The sequence below is a fragment of the Theropithecus gelada genome, chromosome 12 (assembly GCF_003255815.1).
Source record: "Theropithecus gelada isolate Dixy chromosome 12, Tgel_1.0, whole genome shotgun sequence".
NCBI classification, from domain to species: Eukaryota; Metazoa; Chordata; class Mammalia; order Primates; family Cercopithecidae; genus Theropithecus; species Theropithecus gelada.
Window position 1 is genome coordinate 69,174,717 of NC_037680.1, and position 20,671 is coordinate 69,195,387.

The 20,671-nt window shown below is 34.4% G+C and overlaps 1 long non-coding RNA gene across 1 annotated transcript; it reads right to left on the reverse strand.

The window, feature by feature from the left end:
* Positions 1-16,800: 16,800 nt before the first annotated feature.
* LOC112636241 lies at positions 16,801-18,084 on the reverse strand. The gene is made up of 2 exons (XR_003122150.1): positions 17,966-18,084; positions 16,801-17,303 (listed from the first exon to the last, which is right to left on the reverse strand). It is a non-coding gene; the product is annotated as an uncharacterized LOC112636241 (long non-coding RNA).
* Positions 18,085-20,671: the final 2,587 nt, after the last annotated feature.

Here is a 20,671-nt window from a genome sequence, read left to right on the forward strand (position 1 = left end):
AACAGCCCTTCATGCTAAAAACGCTCAATAAATTCGGTATTGATGGAACGTACCTCAAAATAATAAGAGCTATTTATGACAAACCCACAGCCAATATCATACTGAATGGGCAAAAACTGGAAAAATTCCCTTTGAAAACTGGCACAAGACAGGGATGCCCTCTCTCACCACTCCTATTCAACATAGTGTTGGAAGTTCTGGCTAGGGCAATTAGGCAAGAGAAAGAAATCAGGGGTATTCAGTTAGGAAAAGAAGAAGTCAAATTGTCCCTGTTTGCAGATGACATGATTGTATATTTAGAAAACCCCATTGTCTCAGCCCAAAATCTCCTTAAGCTGATAAGAAACTTCAGCAAAGTCTCAGGATACAAAATTAATGTGCAAAAATCACAAGCATTCTTATACACCAATAACAGACAAACACAGAGCCAAATCATGAATGAACTTCCATTCACAATTGCTTCAAAGAGAATAAAATACCTAGGAATCCAACTTACAAGGGATGTAAAGGACCTCTTCAAGGAGAACTACAAACCACTGCTCAGTGAAATAAAAGAGGACATAAACAAATGGAAGAACATACCATGCTCATGGATAGGAAGAATCAATATCGTGAAAATGGCCATACTGCCCAAGGTAATTTATAGATTCAATGCCATCCCCATCAAGCTACCAATGAGTTTCTTCACAGAATTGGAAAAAACTGCTTTAAAGTTCATATGGAACCAAGAAAGAGCCCGCATCTCCAAGACAATCCTAAGTCAAAAGAACAAAGCTGGAGGCATCACGCTACCTGACTTCAAACTATACTACAAGGCTACAGTAACCAAAACAGCATGGTACTGGTACCAAAACAGAGATATAGACCAATGGAACAGAACAGAGTACTCAGAAATAATACCACACATCTACAGCCATCTGATCTTTGACAAACCTGAGAAAAACAAGAAATGGGGAAAGGATTCCCTATTTAATAAATGGTGCTGGGAAAATTGGCTAGCCATAAGTAGAAAGCTGAAACTGGATCCTTTCCTTACTCCTTATACGAAAATTAATTCAAGATGGATTAGAGACTTAAATGTTAGACCTAATACCATAAAAATCCTAGAGGAAAACCTAGGTAGTACCATTCAGGACATAGGCATGGGCAAAGACTTCATGTCTAAAACACCAAAAGCAACGGCAGCAAAAGCCAAAATTGACAAATGGGATCTAATTAAACTAAAGAGCTTCTGCACAGCAAAAGACACTACCATCAGAGTGAACAGGCAACCTACAGAATGGGAGAAAATTTTTGCAATCTACTCATCTGACAAAGGGCTAATATCCAGAACCTACAAAGAACTCCAACAAATTTACAAGAAAAAAACAAACAACCCCATCAAAAAGTGGGCAAAGGATATGAATAGACATTTCTCAAAAGAAGACATTCATACAGCCAACAAACACATGAAAAAATGCTCATCATCACTGGCCATCAGAGAAATGCAAATCAAAACCACAATGAGATACCATCTCACACCAGTTAGAATGGCGATCATTCAAAAGTCAGGAAACAACAGGTGCTGGAGAGGATGTGGAGAAATAGGAACACTTTTACACTGTTGGTGGGATTGTAAACTAGTTCAACCATTATGGAAAACAGTATGGCGATTCCTCAAGGATCTAGAACTAGATGTACCATATGACCCAGCCATCCCATTACTGGGGATATACCCAAAGGATTATAAATTATGCTGCTATAAAGACACATGCACACGTATGTTTATTGCAGCACTATTCACAATAGCAAAGACTTGGAATCAACCCAAGTGTCCATCAGTGACAGATTGGATTAAGAAAATGTGGCACATATACACCATGGAATACTATGCAGCCATAAAAAAGGATGAGTTTGCGTCCTTTGTAGGGACATGGATGCAGCTGGAAACCATCATTCTTAGCAAACTATCACAAGAACAGAAAACCAAACACCGCATGTTCTCACTCATAGGTGGGAACTGAACAATGAGATCACTTGGACTCAGGAAGGGGAACATCACACACCGGGGCCTATCATGGGGAGGGGGGAGGGGGGAGGGATTGCATTGGGAGTTATACCTGATGCAAATGACGAGTTGATGGGTGCAGCAGACCAACATGGCACAAGTATACATATGTAACAAACCTGCACGTTATGCACATGTACCCTACAACTTAAAGTATAATAATAATAAATTTAAAAAAAATAAAATAAAATAAAATAAAATAAAATATTAAAAAAAAAAAAAAAAAAAAAAAAAGAAGTTAGAAAGTTGTCTCTATTTCAATGTTTTTGTAGTGTACATAAGAAGTTTTGAAAGCTTTTTTTGTAAAAAAGTACATGTGTATTCATAATTATATAGTGAGTATACAAGCTTGAAGTCTTTGTTCAAAACTTTAGAAAACATAAAAAAGTCATACCAAGTGGTGCTTATTCCACTATTATCTCCAATCACTGATATATTACTTTCATGAAACTTTTCAATACACAATATGAACTAATTAGTCCAATCAAATTGCATTTTTAATTGCTTTTGATTCAGAATGGCCCAGGTCTAATAATAAAAAAGGAAAAACAAATAATGAAAAAATTGGCTCATAAGTGAATCTAGATGATGATGAAATCAACCATTTTTCTTTCAGGGAAATTTTTAGATATTTCACAAGAGATATTTCGTAAGATGGGACTAATATCTCCGCAAAAAATTTTGAAATTACTCACTTAAAATTCAAGCTTCGAGTTAAATCTAATGACCAGGATAATGGCGTCATTAAGAACTATAAGATGTATTGCATTATCCAGCAAACTATTCATTATACTCTTCTAACAAACATACTTTTCTAACGATTGTGATGAACTTTTATTGGTAAGAACTAATCACATTTTTAATGTATTTACTTTCTAAATTGATAAGTAAAATTTGTATATATTTATGTCACAGAACATGACATATGTCCACACTGTGGAATGGCTAAATAAAATTCACTACTTCACACACATTATTTTTATGATAAGAATGCCTAAAATCTACTCTCTTAGTAATTTTCAAGTATACAACGTATTGTTATTAGCTATGGGTTACATGATATATTTTAGATTTCTTGAATTTATTTCTCCTACCTAACTGGAATTTTGTCTCCTTTGACCAACATGTCTCCAGTCTCCCCACCTCCCAGCTTCTGGTGACTACCATTTCACTCTCTACTTTTATGAACTGTAAACTTTTTTAAATGAGAATTTCCATATAAGTGTAGTCATTCAGCATTTATGTGTTTGGTTTATTTCAATTAATAAAATGTCTTCCATGTTGTCAAAAATAACAGAATTTTCTACTTTTTCTAAGGCAAAATAGTACTACGTTGTGTATATATACCACATTTTCTTTATTTATACATTAATGGACACTTGGGTGTATTCTATATCTTGACTGTTGTGAAGAATGTTGCAACAAATGTGAGTGCAGTTATTTCTTCAACATGCTGATGTATGGTTTGAAAATATATTCCATTTATTAGTAGTGTCTTAACTCTTTTGATTATTTCTTTTGCTGTGCAGAAGCTTTTTCATTTGATGTAATCTCATTTGTTTATTTTTGGTTTTGATACCTATGCCTTTGGGGTAATATGCGAGAAATCATCTCCCAGAACAATGTCATAGAGTGTTTCCCCTATATTTTCTTCTAGTAGTTTTACGTTTTCACATCTTACATTGAAATCTTCCATCTTTTTTTTTTTTTTTTTCCCTCAGAATCTCCCTCCTGTTACCCAGGCTGAAGTGCAATGTTGCATCTCAGCTCATTGCAACCTCTACCTCCTAGATTCAAGTGATTCTCTTGCCTCAGACTCCTGAGTAGCTGGGATTACAGGCACCTGCCACCACACAGGGCTAATTTTTTGTATTTTTAATAGAGACAGCATTTCACCATGTTGGCCAGGCTGGTCTTGAACTCCTGACCTCAGGTGATCCACCCTCCTTGGCCTCCCAAAGTGCTGGGATTACAGGCTTAAGCCACCGCACCTGGCCTGATTTTTGTATATTATAGGAAATGACGGTCTATTCCAATCTTCTGTGTATGAATATCCAGTTTTCCCCACACTACTGATTGAAGAGACTGTCATTTTTCTATTGTGTGTTTCTGGTACCTTCATCAAAAATCAGCTGACTGGAGGCAGAGCAAGATGACTGACTAAAAGTCTCCACTGATCACCTTTTTCATGGAAACGCCAAATTAAACAACTATCCACACACAAAAAAAGCGCTTTTACAACAGCCTACAATTAGGTCAGAGATCATAGTGCCTGGTTTTAACTTCATATCACCGAAAGGGGCATTGAACAGGCTAGAAAAGACAGTTTTGAATTGCCAAGGCCAATCCCCACCATCCTCCAGCAGTGGCCACATGGTGATGAGAGAGAATCTGTGCACTGGAGGAGGGAGAGTACAGTGATTCTGGGACTTTGCATTGGGACTCAGTGCTGCCCTGTCACAGTGGAAATCAACAGCAGGAAGAACTTAGCACCCACAGAGGAAGTGTATAGACCAGCGCTAGCCAAGGCGAATCACCTATCCCAGTGGTCAGAGCTTGAGTTCCAGGAAGCCTCGCACCATTGGCTAAAGAGCTTTAGGATTCTCTGATGGCCAGTGATGATGAGCATTTTTTTCATGTGCCTGTTGGCTGCATGCGTATCTTCTTTTGAGAAGTGTCTGTTCATATCCTTTGTGAGCTTTTTGGTGGGGTTGTTTGATTTTTTCTTGTAAATTTGTTTACGCTCTTTGTAGATTCTGGATATTAGCCTTTGTCAATGGGTAGATTGCAAAATTTTTCTCCCATTCTGTAGATTGCCTGTTCACTCCGATGGTAGTTTCTTTTGCTTTGCAGAAGCTCTTTAGTTTGATTAGATCCCATTTGTCTATTTTGGCTTTTGTTGCCATTGCTTTTGGTGTTTTAGATATGAAGTCCTTGCCCATGCCTATGTCAGGATGGGGAACATCACACAACGGGGCCTGTCGTGGGGTAGGGGGATAGGGGAGGGATAGCATTAGGAGATATACCTAATGTAAATGATGAGTTAATGGGTGCAGCACACCAACATGGCACATGTATACATATGTAACAAACCTGCACATTGTGCACATGTGCCCTAGAACTTAAAGTATGATAATAAAAAAAAGAGAGACAGAGAAAAAAAAAAAAAGAGGTTTAGGATTCTAAATAAACTTGAAAGGCAGTCTCAGCCACAAGGACTACAGTTCCTGGATAAGTCCTGGTGCTGTTCTGGGAGTGGAGCCAGCAGACTTGGGGGGCACATGTACTCAGGGAGTACAACTTGCAGCTACAAAACAGACTCCTTCCTTCTGCTTGAGGAGAGGGGAGGCAAGAGTAAAGAAGCCTTTGTCTTGCAACTTGGATACCAGTTCAGCCACAGGAGAATGGGGTACCAGACTGAGCCCTGGGGCCCCATTCCAGGTCACAGCTCCCAGGTGACTTTTCTGGACATACTGTGGTCCTGAAGGGAAACCTGTGTCTTGAAGGGAAGGACCAAGTCCTGGAAAAATTCATCACTTGCTCACTAAAAAGCCCTTGGGCCCTGAATAATCAGCAGTGGTAGCCAGGCAATACTCACCATGAGCCTTGGGTCAAACTCAGAGATGTACTGGCTTCAGGCATGACCCAGAACATTTCCAGCTCCAATGGCTGCAGGGAGAAACTGTTTCCTCTTGAGTAAAGAAGAGGGAAGGGTAAAGGGGACTTTGTCTTGTAGTTTAGATACCAGCTCAACCACAGAAGGGAGATCAGTAAGAAAGGAGAGGGAAGATTAAAGGGGATTTTGTCTCGTAGTTTAGATACAAGCTCAACCACAGAAGGGTGGATTAGTAAGCAAGCTCTTGGGATCCCTGATTCCAGAATTTGGCTCTTGGATGGCATTTCTAGATCTGCCCTGGGCCATAGGGGAGCCCACTGACCTAAAGGGAGAGTCCCAAGCCTGGAAGCATTCACCAAAAGCTAACTGAAGTGCCCTTGGGCCTTTAGTGAACATCGGGGTAGCCAAGCAGTACTTGCCATGGGCCTGTTGTGGTGGAGGCCATGGGGAGAGGCTCCTCTGCTTGTGAAAAGGGGAGGAAAGAGTGGAAGAGACTTTGTCTTCAGACTTGGGTGCCAGGTGAGTTGCAGTAGAAACAGAACACCAAGTAGATTTCTGAGGTTTCAGACTCCAGGCACTGGCTCCAGGATGGCATCTCTGGATGCACTCGGAGCTGGGGGTAAATTGCTGCTCTGAAAGGAAGGACACTAGCTAAGCTGGCTTCACCTTCTTCTGATTTCTCAAGGCCCTAGAGCCTTGAGAAAAAATAGATGGTGGCCAGCCAGTGATTACTGTGGGCCTTGGGAAAGACCCAATGTTGTGCCTGCTGCAGGTCTGTCTCAGAAGTCCAAGTGCTAGTGGCCTCGATGGTGCTTGTTCACCCCTCCCTCAGCACCAAACAGCTCAGAGCAGAGAGACACACTCCATTTGTTTCAGAGAAAGTAAGGAAAGCAAATGAGAGTTATCTGCCCAGTAAACCAGATAATTCTTGCAGATCTTATCCAAGACCACCAAGGCAGTACCACTATAAGTCTGAAAGAGCCACAGTGTTACTGGGCCTAAGAAGCTCCCTATTATAGATATAGTTGCAGTGACCAAAAACTTAGATCACAGCACCCACATCTTTTTAAATACCCGGAAATCCTTCCCCAGAAGGACAACAAGCCCAAACTGTAAAGACTACAATAAATACCTAACTCTTCAATGCTCAGATGCCAGTGAACATCTACATGCATCAAGGCATCCAGGGAAACATGAACTCACCAAATGAAATAAATAAGGTACTAGTGATCGATCCTAGAGAGACAGAGATAAGTGACCTTTCAGACAGAGAATGTGAAATAGTTGTTTTGAGAAACCTCAATGAAATTCAAGATAACAAAGAGAAGGAATTCAGGATCCTATCACATACATTTAAGAAAGAGACTGAAATAAATACAAAGAATCAAGCAGAAATTCTGGAGTTGAAAAGTGCAATTGACATACTAAAGAATGCATCAGAATCTCTTATCAGAAAAATTGATAGAGCAGAAGAAATAATTATTTAGCATGAAGACAGGCCATTTGAAAATACATAGTCACAAAAGACAAAAGAATGTAGACTATGAAAGAATAAAGCATGCCTACAAGATCTAGAAAACAGCCTCAAAAGGGCAGATCTAACAGTTATTGGACTTAAAGAGGAGGTAGAGGGAGAGAAAAAGAAACTTTAATTAAAGGGATAATAACAGAGAACCTCAAAACTGAGAAAAAGATATCAATATCCAAGAACAAGAAGGCTACAGAAAACTAAGAAGATTAACCCAAATGAGACTATCTCAAGATGTAGTCAAACACCTGAAGGTCAAGGATAAAGAAATAATTGTGTAAGTAGCAAGAAAAAAATGAACAAATAACATACGATGGAACTCCAAATACATCTGGCAGCAGACTTTTCAGTATAAACACTATAGGCTGGCAGAGAGTGGCACAGCATATTTAAAGGCTGAAGGATAAACAAATTTATTCTAGAATAATATATCTGGCCAAAAATTGTCTTTCAAACTTGATGGAGAAATAAAGACTTTCTCAGACAAACAAAAGCTGAGGGATTTTATAAGCACTAGACCTGTCCTACAAGAAATGGTAAAGGTACTTCTTCATTTTGAAATAAAAAGATGTTAATGAGCAATAAGAAATCATCTGAAGGTACAAACTCACTGGTGATAGTGACTAGATGGAAAAAAAAGACTATTTTAACACTATGATTACCATGTAATCTACTTATATTTTGAATACAAAGAAGTTACAAATTGAGACAACAAAAAATTTAAAAGCAGGGGGATAAATTTTAGGGTTTTGGTAAGTATGTTCCTTGCGTGTTTCTTGGTTTGCTTTTGTATGCAGTGTTAAATTGTTGTCAACTTGAAATAATGGGTTGTAAGGTATTATTTGTACGCCTTATGGTTTTCTTAAGTAAAAAAGCTTACTAGAGATTACACAAAAAATAAAAAAGCAAGAAATTAAAACAAAGCACTAGAGAAAAATACTTTCACTAAAGGAAAAACAGGAAGGAAGGAAAGAAGTAAGAGAAGACCACAAAACAACTAGAAATCAAATAGCAAAATGGAAAGAGTAAGTCTCCTTATTAATACTGGCATTGAATATAAAGGGACTATACTCTTCAATCAAAAGATACAGAATGGCTGATAGAAGAAAAAAATAATAATTACATGACTCAAGGATCTGTTGCCTACAAGAAACAAACATCACCTATAACGATCTGCATAGGCTGAAAATAATGGAATGGAAAAAGGTATTTCATGCAAAGAAAACCAAAAGGAGAAGGAGTAGCTATATTTAAGACAAAATAGATTTCAAAATTAGAACTATAAAAAGGGACAAAGAAGACCATTATATAATGATAAATGGGTCAATTCAGCAAGAGTTTATGACAATTGTAAATATATATTCTCCCCAACACTGGAACACACAGATATACCAAACAAATATTACTAGAGCTAAAGAGAGAGGTAGACTCCAATACAATAATAACTGGAGACATCAACACCCCACTTTCAGCTTTGGATAGATTGTCCAGATAGAAAATCCACAACAAAACAGCAGATTTCTTCTACACTATTGACCAAATGGGCTTAATAGATATTTACAGAATATTTCATTCAACTGCTGCAGAAAACACATTTTACTCCTTAGCACTTGGACCATTCTCAAAGATTGACCATATGTTAGGCCACAAAACAAGTCTTAAAATATTAAAAAAATTGAATTAATGTCAAACACCTTCTTTGACCACAATGAACTAAACAGATTAACATCAAGATAAATTTTGAAAATGATGCAAACACATAGAAATTAAACAATATGCTACGAGTGATCAGTGGGTTAATGAAGGAGTTATGAAAGAAATTTTAAAATGTCTTAAAACAAATGATAAAAAAACAAATCTACCAAAAACTATGTAATACAGTGAACGAAGTACTAAGAGGATAGTTTATTGCTTTAACACCTATTTCAAAAAACTAGAAAAACTTCAAATAAACAACTTAATGATGCATCTTATAGAATTAGTAAATCAAGAGGGAACAAAATCCAAAATTAGTAAAAGAAAAGAAGTAATAAAGATTAAAGCAGAAATAAATAAAATTGAAATGAAGAAAACAATACGAAAGATCAATGAAATTAAAAGATAAAAAATAGACAAAACTTTAGCCAGACTATCTAAGAAAAAAGAGAGAAGACCCAAATAAATAAAATCAGAGATGAAAAAAGAGACATTACAATTGACATTGCAGAAATTAAAAGGATCATTAGTGGCTGCTATGGGCAACTATATTCTATAAATTGGAAAACCTAGGAGGAATGGATAAATTTCTAGGTACATGCAACCTACCAAAGTTGAACCATGAAGAAATCCAAAACCTAAACAGGCCAATAATAAGTAATTAGATTGAATCTGTAATAAAATGTCTCCCAGCATAGAAAAACCTGGAACATGGTGGCTTGACCGTTGAATTTTACTAAACATGTAAATAAAAACCAATACCATTTCTACCCAAACTATTCCAAAAATAGAGAGAGAAAACTTCCAAACCCATTCTGTGAGGCCAGTGTTATACCTAAACTGAACCATAAAAAGGCATATCAAAAAAATCCACAAAACTACAGGAAATTAAGTATTATTGATTAACATTGATGCAAAAACCCTCAACAAAATACTAAAGTTGAAACCAAATTCAACAACACATAAAAAGGTAATTCATCATGAGCAAGTGAGATTTATCCTGGGGATGCAAGGATACTTCAACATACACAAATCAATCAATGCTATACATCATATGAATAGAATGAAGGACAAAAATTATATGATCATTTTAATTGATTCTGGAAAAGCATTTGATAAAATTCAGAATTTCCTCATGATGTAAACCTTAAAACAACTTAGTGTAGAAGGAACATACCCCAAAACAAGGAAATCCTGTATGACAAACCCATAGTTCATTTCATACTGAATGAGGACAAACTGAAAGACTTTCCTCAAAGATCTGGAGCATGGCAAGGATGCCCCCTTTCGTAACTGTTATTCAGCATATTACTGGAAGTCCTAGCTAAAACAGTCAGACGAGAGACAGAAATAAAGGACATCCAATTGGAAAAGAAGAAGTCAAATTATCGTTTGCAGATGATCTTATCTCATCTTTGGAAAAAGCTAAAGACTCCACCAAAAAACTGTTAGAACTGATAAACAAATTCAGTAAAGTAACAAGATACAAAATCAACTTACAAAAATTAGTAGCATTTCTATATGCCAACAGTAAAAAATCTGAAAAAGAAATTTTAAAAAATCAAATTTATAATAGCTAAAAATAAAACTCAACACCGAGGACTTAAGCAAAGAAGTGAAAAGTCTCTGCAATGAAAACCATAAATGTTGTTGCAAGTAATTGAAGAGGACACAAAAAATGAAAAGATATTGTATGTTCATGGGTTGAAAGAATTAATATTGGTGAAATGTTTACACTACCAAAGCAATCTACAGATTTGAGGCAATCTCTATCAAAACATCAGTAACATTCATCCCAGAAATAGAAAAAAAATTCTAAACTTTATATGTTACCATGAACGGACAGACAAACTATGCTGAGCAAAAGAACAAAACTGGAGGAATCACATTACCTGACTTCAAATTATACTACAGAGCTATAGTAACTGAAACGTCATATAGTAGTGGCATAAAAACATATACATCAACAAATGAAACAGAATAGAGAATCCAGAATCAAATTTATGCATCTACTATAAACTCATTTTTGCAGTGGTGCCAAAAAACATATATTGGGGAAAGGATAGTCTCTTCAATAAATGGTGCTGGGGAAACTGGAAATTCATGTGCAGAAGAATGAAACTAGACCCCTACTAATTGCCATATACAAAAAATCAAATCAAAATGAATTAAATATTTAAATACAAGATCTCAAACTATGAAACTACCAAGAGGAAAGTATCGGGGAAACTGTCCAGGAAATGGAACTGGTCAAAGATTTCTTGAGTGATAAGCAACAAGCATACTGGACAAATGGGATCACATCAATTTATAAAGCTTCTGGACTGGGTCCAGTGGTTCATGCCTGTAATCCCAACACTTTGGGAGGCCGGGGCAGGTGGATCACCTGAGTCAGGAGTTCGAGACCAGCCTGGCTAACATGACGAAACCCTCTCTCTACTTAAAAAAGAAAAAAAGAATACAAACATTAATCGGGCATTGTGGTGGTCACCTGTAATCCTAGCTACTCGGGAGGCTGAGGCGGGAGAATCGCTTAAACCTGTGAGGCGGAGGTTGCAGTGAGCTGAGATCGCACCACTGCACTCCGGCCTGGGCTACAGGAGTGAAATTCCATCCAAAAAAAAAAAAAAAAGCTCCTGTATAGCAAAGGAAACAATCAACTAAGTGAAGAGACAACCACAGAATGAGAGAAAAGTTTGCAAACTCCATTTGACAAGGATAAATAATCAGAACATGTAAGGTGCTAAAACAAATCTATAGGAAAAAATCTAATAATTCAACTTACAAATGGGCAAAAGATCTGGATAGGCATTTTTTCAAAAGAAGACATATAAATCACAAACAGTTATATGAAAAGGTGCTCAACATCATTGATCATCGGAAAATGCAAATTAAAACTACAATGAGATATCCATCTCACTAAAAAAAAAAAAAAAAAAAAAAAAGAATGGCTTTATCCAAAAGATAGGCAGTAAAAAATGCTGGTGAGGTTGTGGAGAAAGGGGTACCCCTTCTACTGTCGTTGAGTATGTAAATTAGTACAACCACTCTGGAGAATAGTTCAGAGGTTCCTCAAAAAACTGAAAGTAGAGCTACCATATGATCCAACATTCCCACTGCTAGGTATATGCCCAAAGGAAAAGAAATAAGTATATCAAAGTGATATCTGCATTCTCATGTTTATTGCAGCAGTAGTCATAATAGCCAAGACTTAGAAGCAAGTTAAATGTTCATCAGCAAATAAATGAATAAAAACGTGTGCTACATATACATTATGGTGTACTATTCAGCCACAAAAAAGAATGAGATCCTGTCATTTGCAACAACGTTAATTGAACAACATGGAATTGAAAGTCATTATATTAAGTTAAATAAGTCAGGTACAGAAACAAAAACTTCCCACATTTCTCACTTACATGTGGGAGCTAAAAATTAAAACAATCTGAATTCATGGAGATATAAAGCAGAATGACAGTTTCCAGAGGCTGGAAAGGGTAGTCGTGGCTGGGAAAAATGAGGATGGTTAGTGGGTAAAAACATATAGTTAGATACAGTAAGTCAGACCTAGCATTTAATAGTATAACAAGGTGACCACAATCAATAATAATTTATTGTACATATTTTAAAAAGAAAAAGTATAATTTGATTGCTTGTAACATAAGGATAAATGCTTGAGGAGACAACTACCACATTTACCTTAATGTGATTATTACACATTATATGCCTGTGTCAATCAAAATTGACTGTAAATGCATGGATTTACTTCTGGGTTCTTCATTCTGTTGCACTGGATCTACATATCTATCTTTATGCGAGTATCCTACCCTTTCGATTACCATAGATTTGAAGTAGATTGTGAATCAGGCAGTGTGATGCCTGTATTTTGTTCTTTTTGCTTGAGGTTGCTTCAGCTATTCTGGGTCCATATGAATTTGGCAAGATTGTGATTCCATAAAAATTTTAAGATTTTAATTTGATTTCTGTGAAAATTTCATTGTTGTTTTAGAAATTGCATAAATCTGTAGATTGCATTGGGTAACGTGAACATTTTGACGATATTAATTCATCCAATACATGAACAAGACATATATTCCCATTTATTTGTGTATTCAATTTCTTTCATCAATGTTTTCTAATTTTTCATTTATAAGTAAATAATAATTTTACACCACCTTGTAGAATAATTTTATTGTCATAGATACTTTCCTAGAACAAATCATTAAGATCTAAATTTCATCTAAAATATCTGTTTCAACAAACGTATCTCTGAATCCATTTTGTAAACAAGTATAAATATATACAAATATGGGTGTACAGATCATTCATTACAACGTTTGTGATAAAAACTTAGTGGGAGCAATCTCAACATCCATCAAAACATTAAAACTGAATATATTATACTCTTAAAATAAATATTTTGATAACGGAAATAAGTTTTAAATTCTTTATATACAAATATTGAATATTTTGAATAAAATACTGATAAGACAAAACAAGATACAAAATAAGCAAGATACATAAAAGGGAGAAAACAATTATGAGTCTGTGTATATGTATTTGTGTGTGCACATGCACTGCTTGTATATGTATGAATTAATTCCTATAAGGATTACTTAGCAGGTGAAGACCAGGAATTGGAGGCAGACTGTATACTCGCCCTATACTCATTCTCATTTGTAAAACCTGAATAATATAAGTGAATTAAATAAAAATACATAAAATTAAGATAGCAAAAGATATGGCTTGGCTTATATTGATCTTAATTTAATATGGTTCTTTGGAAACATATCAGTGAATAATTGCATAGAAATTTTCTATCCTGGGAATTTCTTACACAGCTAACATGAACCATGAACAAACTTCAGGGTAACATATATATAAACTAAGAGGAAAGCAAATGTTTTACTTGGGAAAAGAAAAAGACAAAAAACATCTCTATTTCCACATTATTAAATTTTTAAAGTAGTAAATATTACCAGTCAAAAATAATAATTATCCATTCTCTCACATGTTGTGAATAACATTCAATTATAAAACGTGCATAAAAATATATTTTGCTCTGTTTAAATGTATTTGTTAACATATTAAATAAAATACAAAAACAAAATATATTTAAATATATATTTACTAATAACACATAGATACTTAAATGATATTATGTCTATTGAAAATGAATTTTTTTATTTAATTAAATTTTGTTTTCTTGATTCTAGAAACAATTTGTGTCTTTCGTAAAGATTCAGTTTTACAAAATATATGAGAAATAATTCAAATATAAATTATTTTTGTAAGCTACTAATTGCCTAATTTTTTACTGAGTATTCTTATACATATCTTTCTTTGCACACACATACACACATATGTATATGTAAAAGTCCATGCAATTTTGTTTACAATGGGATTTTCATATGAACAGTTTACATTCTTTTCACCTGCTGTCAATATGATGTGAAAATTGTACCATGTCAATATGCTCAGATAAACACTATTATTTTTAACAATTGCCTTGTTTCCTATTATTTTAATTCTAGGGTTTACATATAAAACAATCTATTTAAGCAGTCTGCAACTGTTGGACTTACAGATTTTCCACATCTTTTCACTATTATTAGAACAACAAAAGTAAGTATTCTAACTGTGATTTATTTTCTGAGAACTATTTTAGAATATACAACTGTAAAACAAGGTATATAAAATTATAGTTCTGATTCATTACTAAGCATATGTTTTTATATAAAGTTTTATGTTTTATTTTATAATTTTATATTACAGGTACTCATTATTCCAGGAGTAATTCGGTAGATTGTATGCTGGCTTTGAAATTGTTGTATCTTTGACAATTATTTGTTATCAATTTCTAATTTTATTATGACATCATAACCATTTCATTGCCAAATAACAGAATGACTTTTGTAAATTTTCATAGATATAAGAATTGTGTATGTTCTTTAATTATAATATACACAATTATATAAACTTCTCTTTAAATACATTTGCTGATTATTTAATTCCTGTATTTCTTTGCTTATGTACTACATTATCGCTTAATCCAATAATTATTAAAATAGTAAACACACACAGAAATATTTCGATGTTGTGTATTATGGGGGAAAATCTAAAACTGAATTATGATACATACTCTGCAAAATTATGAAGGCAAATTTTAGAGATGGTTGTACTATATGATCCTATTTTTATATTCATATCCAAAAGTGAATAACAGAGCAAACTTATGTACAGGCTGACAGCCTGGAATATATGGAAAACATCACCCTTCCCCTGCTACTGAGTCCATAACAATTTAGCAGAGTATTGATGAGCACATGCATGTAAGGAAACTTCCTGAGGCTGAGAAAAGACCGTCTGAAAGTAGTAGAGAGAAGGGTACTTAGTGTTCACACAGGGCTAGAAATAGTGTCTGTTTTTACCAATCAGACTGACAAACCTCGTAATTCAAGCGGTAGTAGACAGAGATTTCAGATGGGTCTCCCCTTAATTGTGGAGAATAATGAGCCCTTTGGTTCCACCAAACACAAGACCCTAAATGATCACATTTTCCAAGTTACTCAAAGCATCCAGAATAAAGATCATGAAAAAGAAAATTACCAACCAAAAAAGTGAAATTCACAGTATCTGGAATTCCATGAAAGATTAGCAGGCATGCAAAGAAGGAGGAAATATGACCCTAAAAAAAATAAAAATCAATTTATTGAATCCAGCCCAGAGCTGATATGCGTGTTACAATTAGTACACAAAAAATTCCACGCATCTCATTATCTTTTAAATAGAAGAAATACAGTTGTTATAACTATAACTATATAATTATATAATTTATTCTGTTCAAAAGATAAAGAGATACATGGAAGTTTTTTTTGTTTGTTTGCTTTTAAAGACCAAACCCAGACTACAATAGTAGGAAAACTACTAAGTTTTTGTACTGTTTTTTCAGTGACTAAGCTGAAAATATACTAGATGTGATTAGCAGCAGATTAGGAAGCAGACAAAAGGATTAATGAACTTGGTAAGTGAACCACTAATTTCACACCTCGGTTTACACCTCTCCTTTTAATATGTTCACTAAAAGACATATATATACAAATATGCTCCCAGAAGCTATATTTATATCTCAAAAATGGACAAAACCCAAATGTCCGCAAATATTAAAGTGAATCATTAAATCATGGTACATTTATACAATGGAGTAATATGCATAAATGAAAGTTAACAAAAATATTCATTTATCCAAAGAATCCAGGTCCAAAAAAATACATACTGTATGATTCTACTTACATGACGTTTAAAACAGGTATGGTAGTAGAAATCAGGGTAACGTGTACCTTTGGGTGCAGAGTTGCTTAGAGAGGGCATACAGGAGCATCTGGTGTGCTGGATAAACTATATTTCTTGATAAAATTGGTGGTTGCAAGAGTGTGATCACTGTGATAATTCATAGAGCTGTATGTTAATGCTGTTAGTACCTCTGTGTGTCTGTGTTATAATTCAATAAAATAAATAGACTGGAAAAATCAAAGGCAGACCAGACATACACACACATACACACAAAAGATGAGCAAAACAAAAGACACATGATATCGATACAATTGAGATTATAACACGGTTGGGCAACAATAAACAATTCTGATGAAGCTGGATTCCAGGATATTTTTGGAGGTGGAAGAGAGGTAGAAAAACCTGTGTATTGGCTGAATGTGAGAAGTAAAAGAATATGCTAGCAGCAGGAATTGCAGGACCTCTTTTATTTCTCATTGATATTTTGTTTGGATTGTCTAGAGGACACTCAATTGGTGGTTCTAGATTTTTTAATATCATTTACAATTTTTCTCATCCTGCAGAAATAGAAAACTTACTCCTAGGCTAAGCATATTGAAACAATCTATGACAATCAACTTAGTTACATTTCTCTAAAGCTTTTATTTCACCAGTCATATTTTTATTTTTGAATTATGTTTTCATATTATGCATCATTCCTGTCTTTCTATGCATTCATATTTTACAAAAAAATTAAATACCATGCTTCATATCAATATTCCTATGGAAGTGTCAGTGTTACTTAAAGTCATTCAGTGTCATATTTAGTTTGCTAGATTAAGACAGATGATCGTTAAATTTTGACAGGCCAGAATTTTTGGAAAGAAATTGTCTGGCTTTAAGCAACTAATTAAATTAACAACTACATCATTCTACATACATTTTAGGAACATATCTGCTGTCAACAGTTTTCTTTGCATTGCATTTGCCCAATTTATTATAGTTTCTGGTGTAATGTAAGTTGACTGACAACTCTATTCTCTTTCCAAGGCTCTAATACCAATGCTTGACCCTAAAGTTTCCAGCATTCCAGGTTCTTTGTTTATATCTTCAGAATCTTTCTGGTGAGTCTTCTGCTAGCCTTTCCTCTGTGAAAGAAGTTTTGTGTCATTTTCCTTGAACAATTATGAGAAGCTATATTTTTCTTTTTTGTCCCCAAACAGAAATTAATGTTAATGATGTTGATGACATTGAATTGATTAATCTAATTAATTTCTCCAAAGGCTGCTTGCCATTATTTTTCAATCCATTATTAGTGAGCAAATGTCACCACAAATTGTTATTAAAGAATTTATTTACAACATATTATTATACACTTATCACTTACCACAACACTGGCAAACACAGTCACAAACATACACACACACTCACACACATATAAATTATATATAATTTATGATAGCACCATTTTAAATCTACACAAGAATATTCTAAAACATTCTCCATTAGCATGAAATACACCTTTATATTTTGTTTAAAGGAATATTTTTGGAGAGCATAATTGTACCTTCTGTTTAGATAACTACACAAAATTTTTAATGCCCAAGGTATTATTTTGAAACTTTGTACTGGGAATAAATAATTAAAATATAAAAGAAAAGGAACTGAATTTTTACATATAACTAATAATCAACATTTATTGAATGTTCTTCGTGTTATATATAACTAATGATTAGTTTCTATTCAATGTCCTTTATGTTATATATTTCATGTTACTTAGGGCGGCACTTCTAGGAATTTTGATACTGACAGCACCTTCAAACATGACAAAGATGTGACTGAGGTACTTGTATGTCCTATGGAATTAACATCTGAGCTGGTGTTGCTATCAAACCTGCATTGTTTACCATGGTGATATCTCTCTTCTAAAAAATAAAAGAGAGAGAGAAACAGACGAACTCCCCAGAAACTTCTTTGTAGCTGTAGACGAATCATCTGCTTGATCCAAAAATGTGAGATGAGTTCCATTTCCCATCGCTTGTCCTGTTTCCCTCCATTAAAAATAGTAGGTATTCCATGGTGTATATGTGCCACGGGATTGCATTGGGAGTTATACCTGATGTAAATGACGAGTTGATGGGTGCAGCACACCAACATGGCACAAGTATACATATGTAACAAACCTGCACGTTATGCACATGTACCCTACAACTTAAAGTATAATAATAATAAATTAAAAAAAAAATAGTAGGTATTTGAGCTAACTTCTCTGAGCACATCATTTTCACAACTTCTCTATAAAATGGTAGTGATTTCCCTGGTGACTTCGTAAATTGTGTTTTATTGTTTATTTCTATTTATGTCAAAGAAAGATAATGTGAAAGTGTCAAAACTTGCTAAATGTAATATATAGATAAATGTTGGTAATTAACTAGAGTCTGCATTTCAAAAATATTAAATAACTCATTTTGGAATATATTATATTGTTTGTGGAAATTAGATAAGAACACTATTAGATGTAAGTCTTCTGTTTTATTAACCCATATTTAGTGGGGTGGACAGGTACTCTACTTCAAAGGAAAAAATGTTAGAAATCCATTAGAGAGTCACAAAATACATAGAATTCTGATAATATTTATATACTCTTCACAGTGAGTATCTTTTAGTACCACAGTCTCTGATGTTTTGGATGTGGCAATCCTTGGCTGCTCTGTTTTTCATCTGCCACACTTCCTCACTTCTCTCCTTCCCAGAGTGGTGGGTTGATGGAAGCCACACTCAGAGGCCATTCTACCTAGTTTTCTCTAAAGTCACATTGAAACTATTGGTGACTTTGCCTTTTAGTTCTTTTTCTGAGTGCTTTTTTTTTTTTTTTTAAGTATCTCCTTAGGATAATGTGTATATATATTATTAAACAAAGAAATCTTTCTCTACCTAAAAGAAGAAAAGAAGTAAAGAAGGAGGTGAAGGAGAAAGTGGGCAGAACATTCTTGTTGGTCAGATGTCTGATTTATTTAGGCTTCCAGGTAACCTCTAAATCTCATCCAGCACTGCACTAAGACAACTGCTCAGCAGGAAACACATTCTGCACTGTTTCTCCTATTTGTCAGACACTCATGGGCCACTTTCTCTGAATTATTGGTGTGGAACACCACAAATCAACATTTAAGATTGAGTCATTTGTCTTTAGAGGATTATAAGCAGAGCAAATAGTCACATTCACTGCTTTAACTGGAAGATATTTTGTTTGAGGATTATACTTCCAGTCTCTATAACAAAAATTGTTATGCACTCATATTTGTTTCTAAATTTTCCACTTGGCCATACAAACTTCCTTTCATGGAGGCATACACAAGAGAGGATTCTGAGGAAGATGCGTCCAAAATGAGGACTAAATCCTGCAGAGGTGTAATTCTCATATAACGTTTTAAAATGCATATTGTACTTGCTATGGTTTTCCCCAAAAAGCCATCATGTTAGTATTTGCATGCTTTAAAGTTCACTTTTCTGTCTTAGAAAATAATATTTTTTTCTAGGAAACTTTCTTACCCTAAAGGTTTTTATAAAATTCTGCATCAAAGAATTGCAGGAGTGGGATGGGAAAAGATGAGTTAGAGAAGTTTAGATTTAAACCTTCAAAAGTGCAGCTTAAAGTACTAGTTTAGACAAAGAAGTTTGTTTACTCCTCCAATTATTAGTTGTAGAAACTTGGGCAACTTATCTTCTCTGTCTTTACACTCTCATCTACAACATGATCACTCTACATATGCTCAGAGGAAATTATGAAAATTGTATTATTTATTATTTAGAAAGGTGCTTAAAAGAGCATAGGTAAAACATATATGTGTTTGTGTGTGCGTGTGTGTGTGTGTAAGTCAATCTTTTATTATACAAGTCAGTGTAATTCTAAATCACCTGGCTTAGGGTGATTGTCTCAAACAGAAAAATATGGTGCTCAAAAAGCATCATATACATTTGTGTTTATTAATCTTAGAGTTTATCTTAGAGTGTCTTATAACGTAGGTTAATATTTACATTTATCTTAGAACATTTGTTGAAGTTTATCACAAAGGCATAGTAAACATTTCAACAGGAAAATACTGTTGAAAGTAATAACACATAATGAAGGAATGCTATATCCTTTTTGGAGGAAAGAGTTCTATAGTGAATTGGGATAACCCATTTTTAAATGCTAATTAGCTGTGAAAAAAATCAGTAAATTACTTTTTCGCATTTGACTTCTATTACTTCTACTGCTTATTTATGTATAATAAGGACTTGATTAGATTATCTTTAAAGTTACCTTTCCTTCAAAAGTTTTCTGAGTCTCTAATGTAAGTGTATGCTGATTGATAATTCAAAAATACTGTGACATCACTCTACAGAATATTTTGATAACTGTATATATTTTGTCCAGATGGTTATATGTTATGTTTGGTCTTATTGTAGAATATAGTCTATATAACTCTTAACCAATTACTTTATTGTGTTAAAAAATTATCTCTCATTTAAAAAT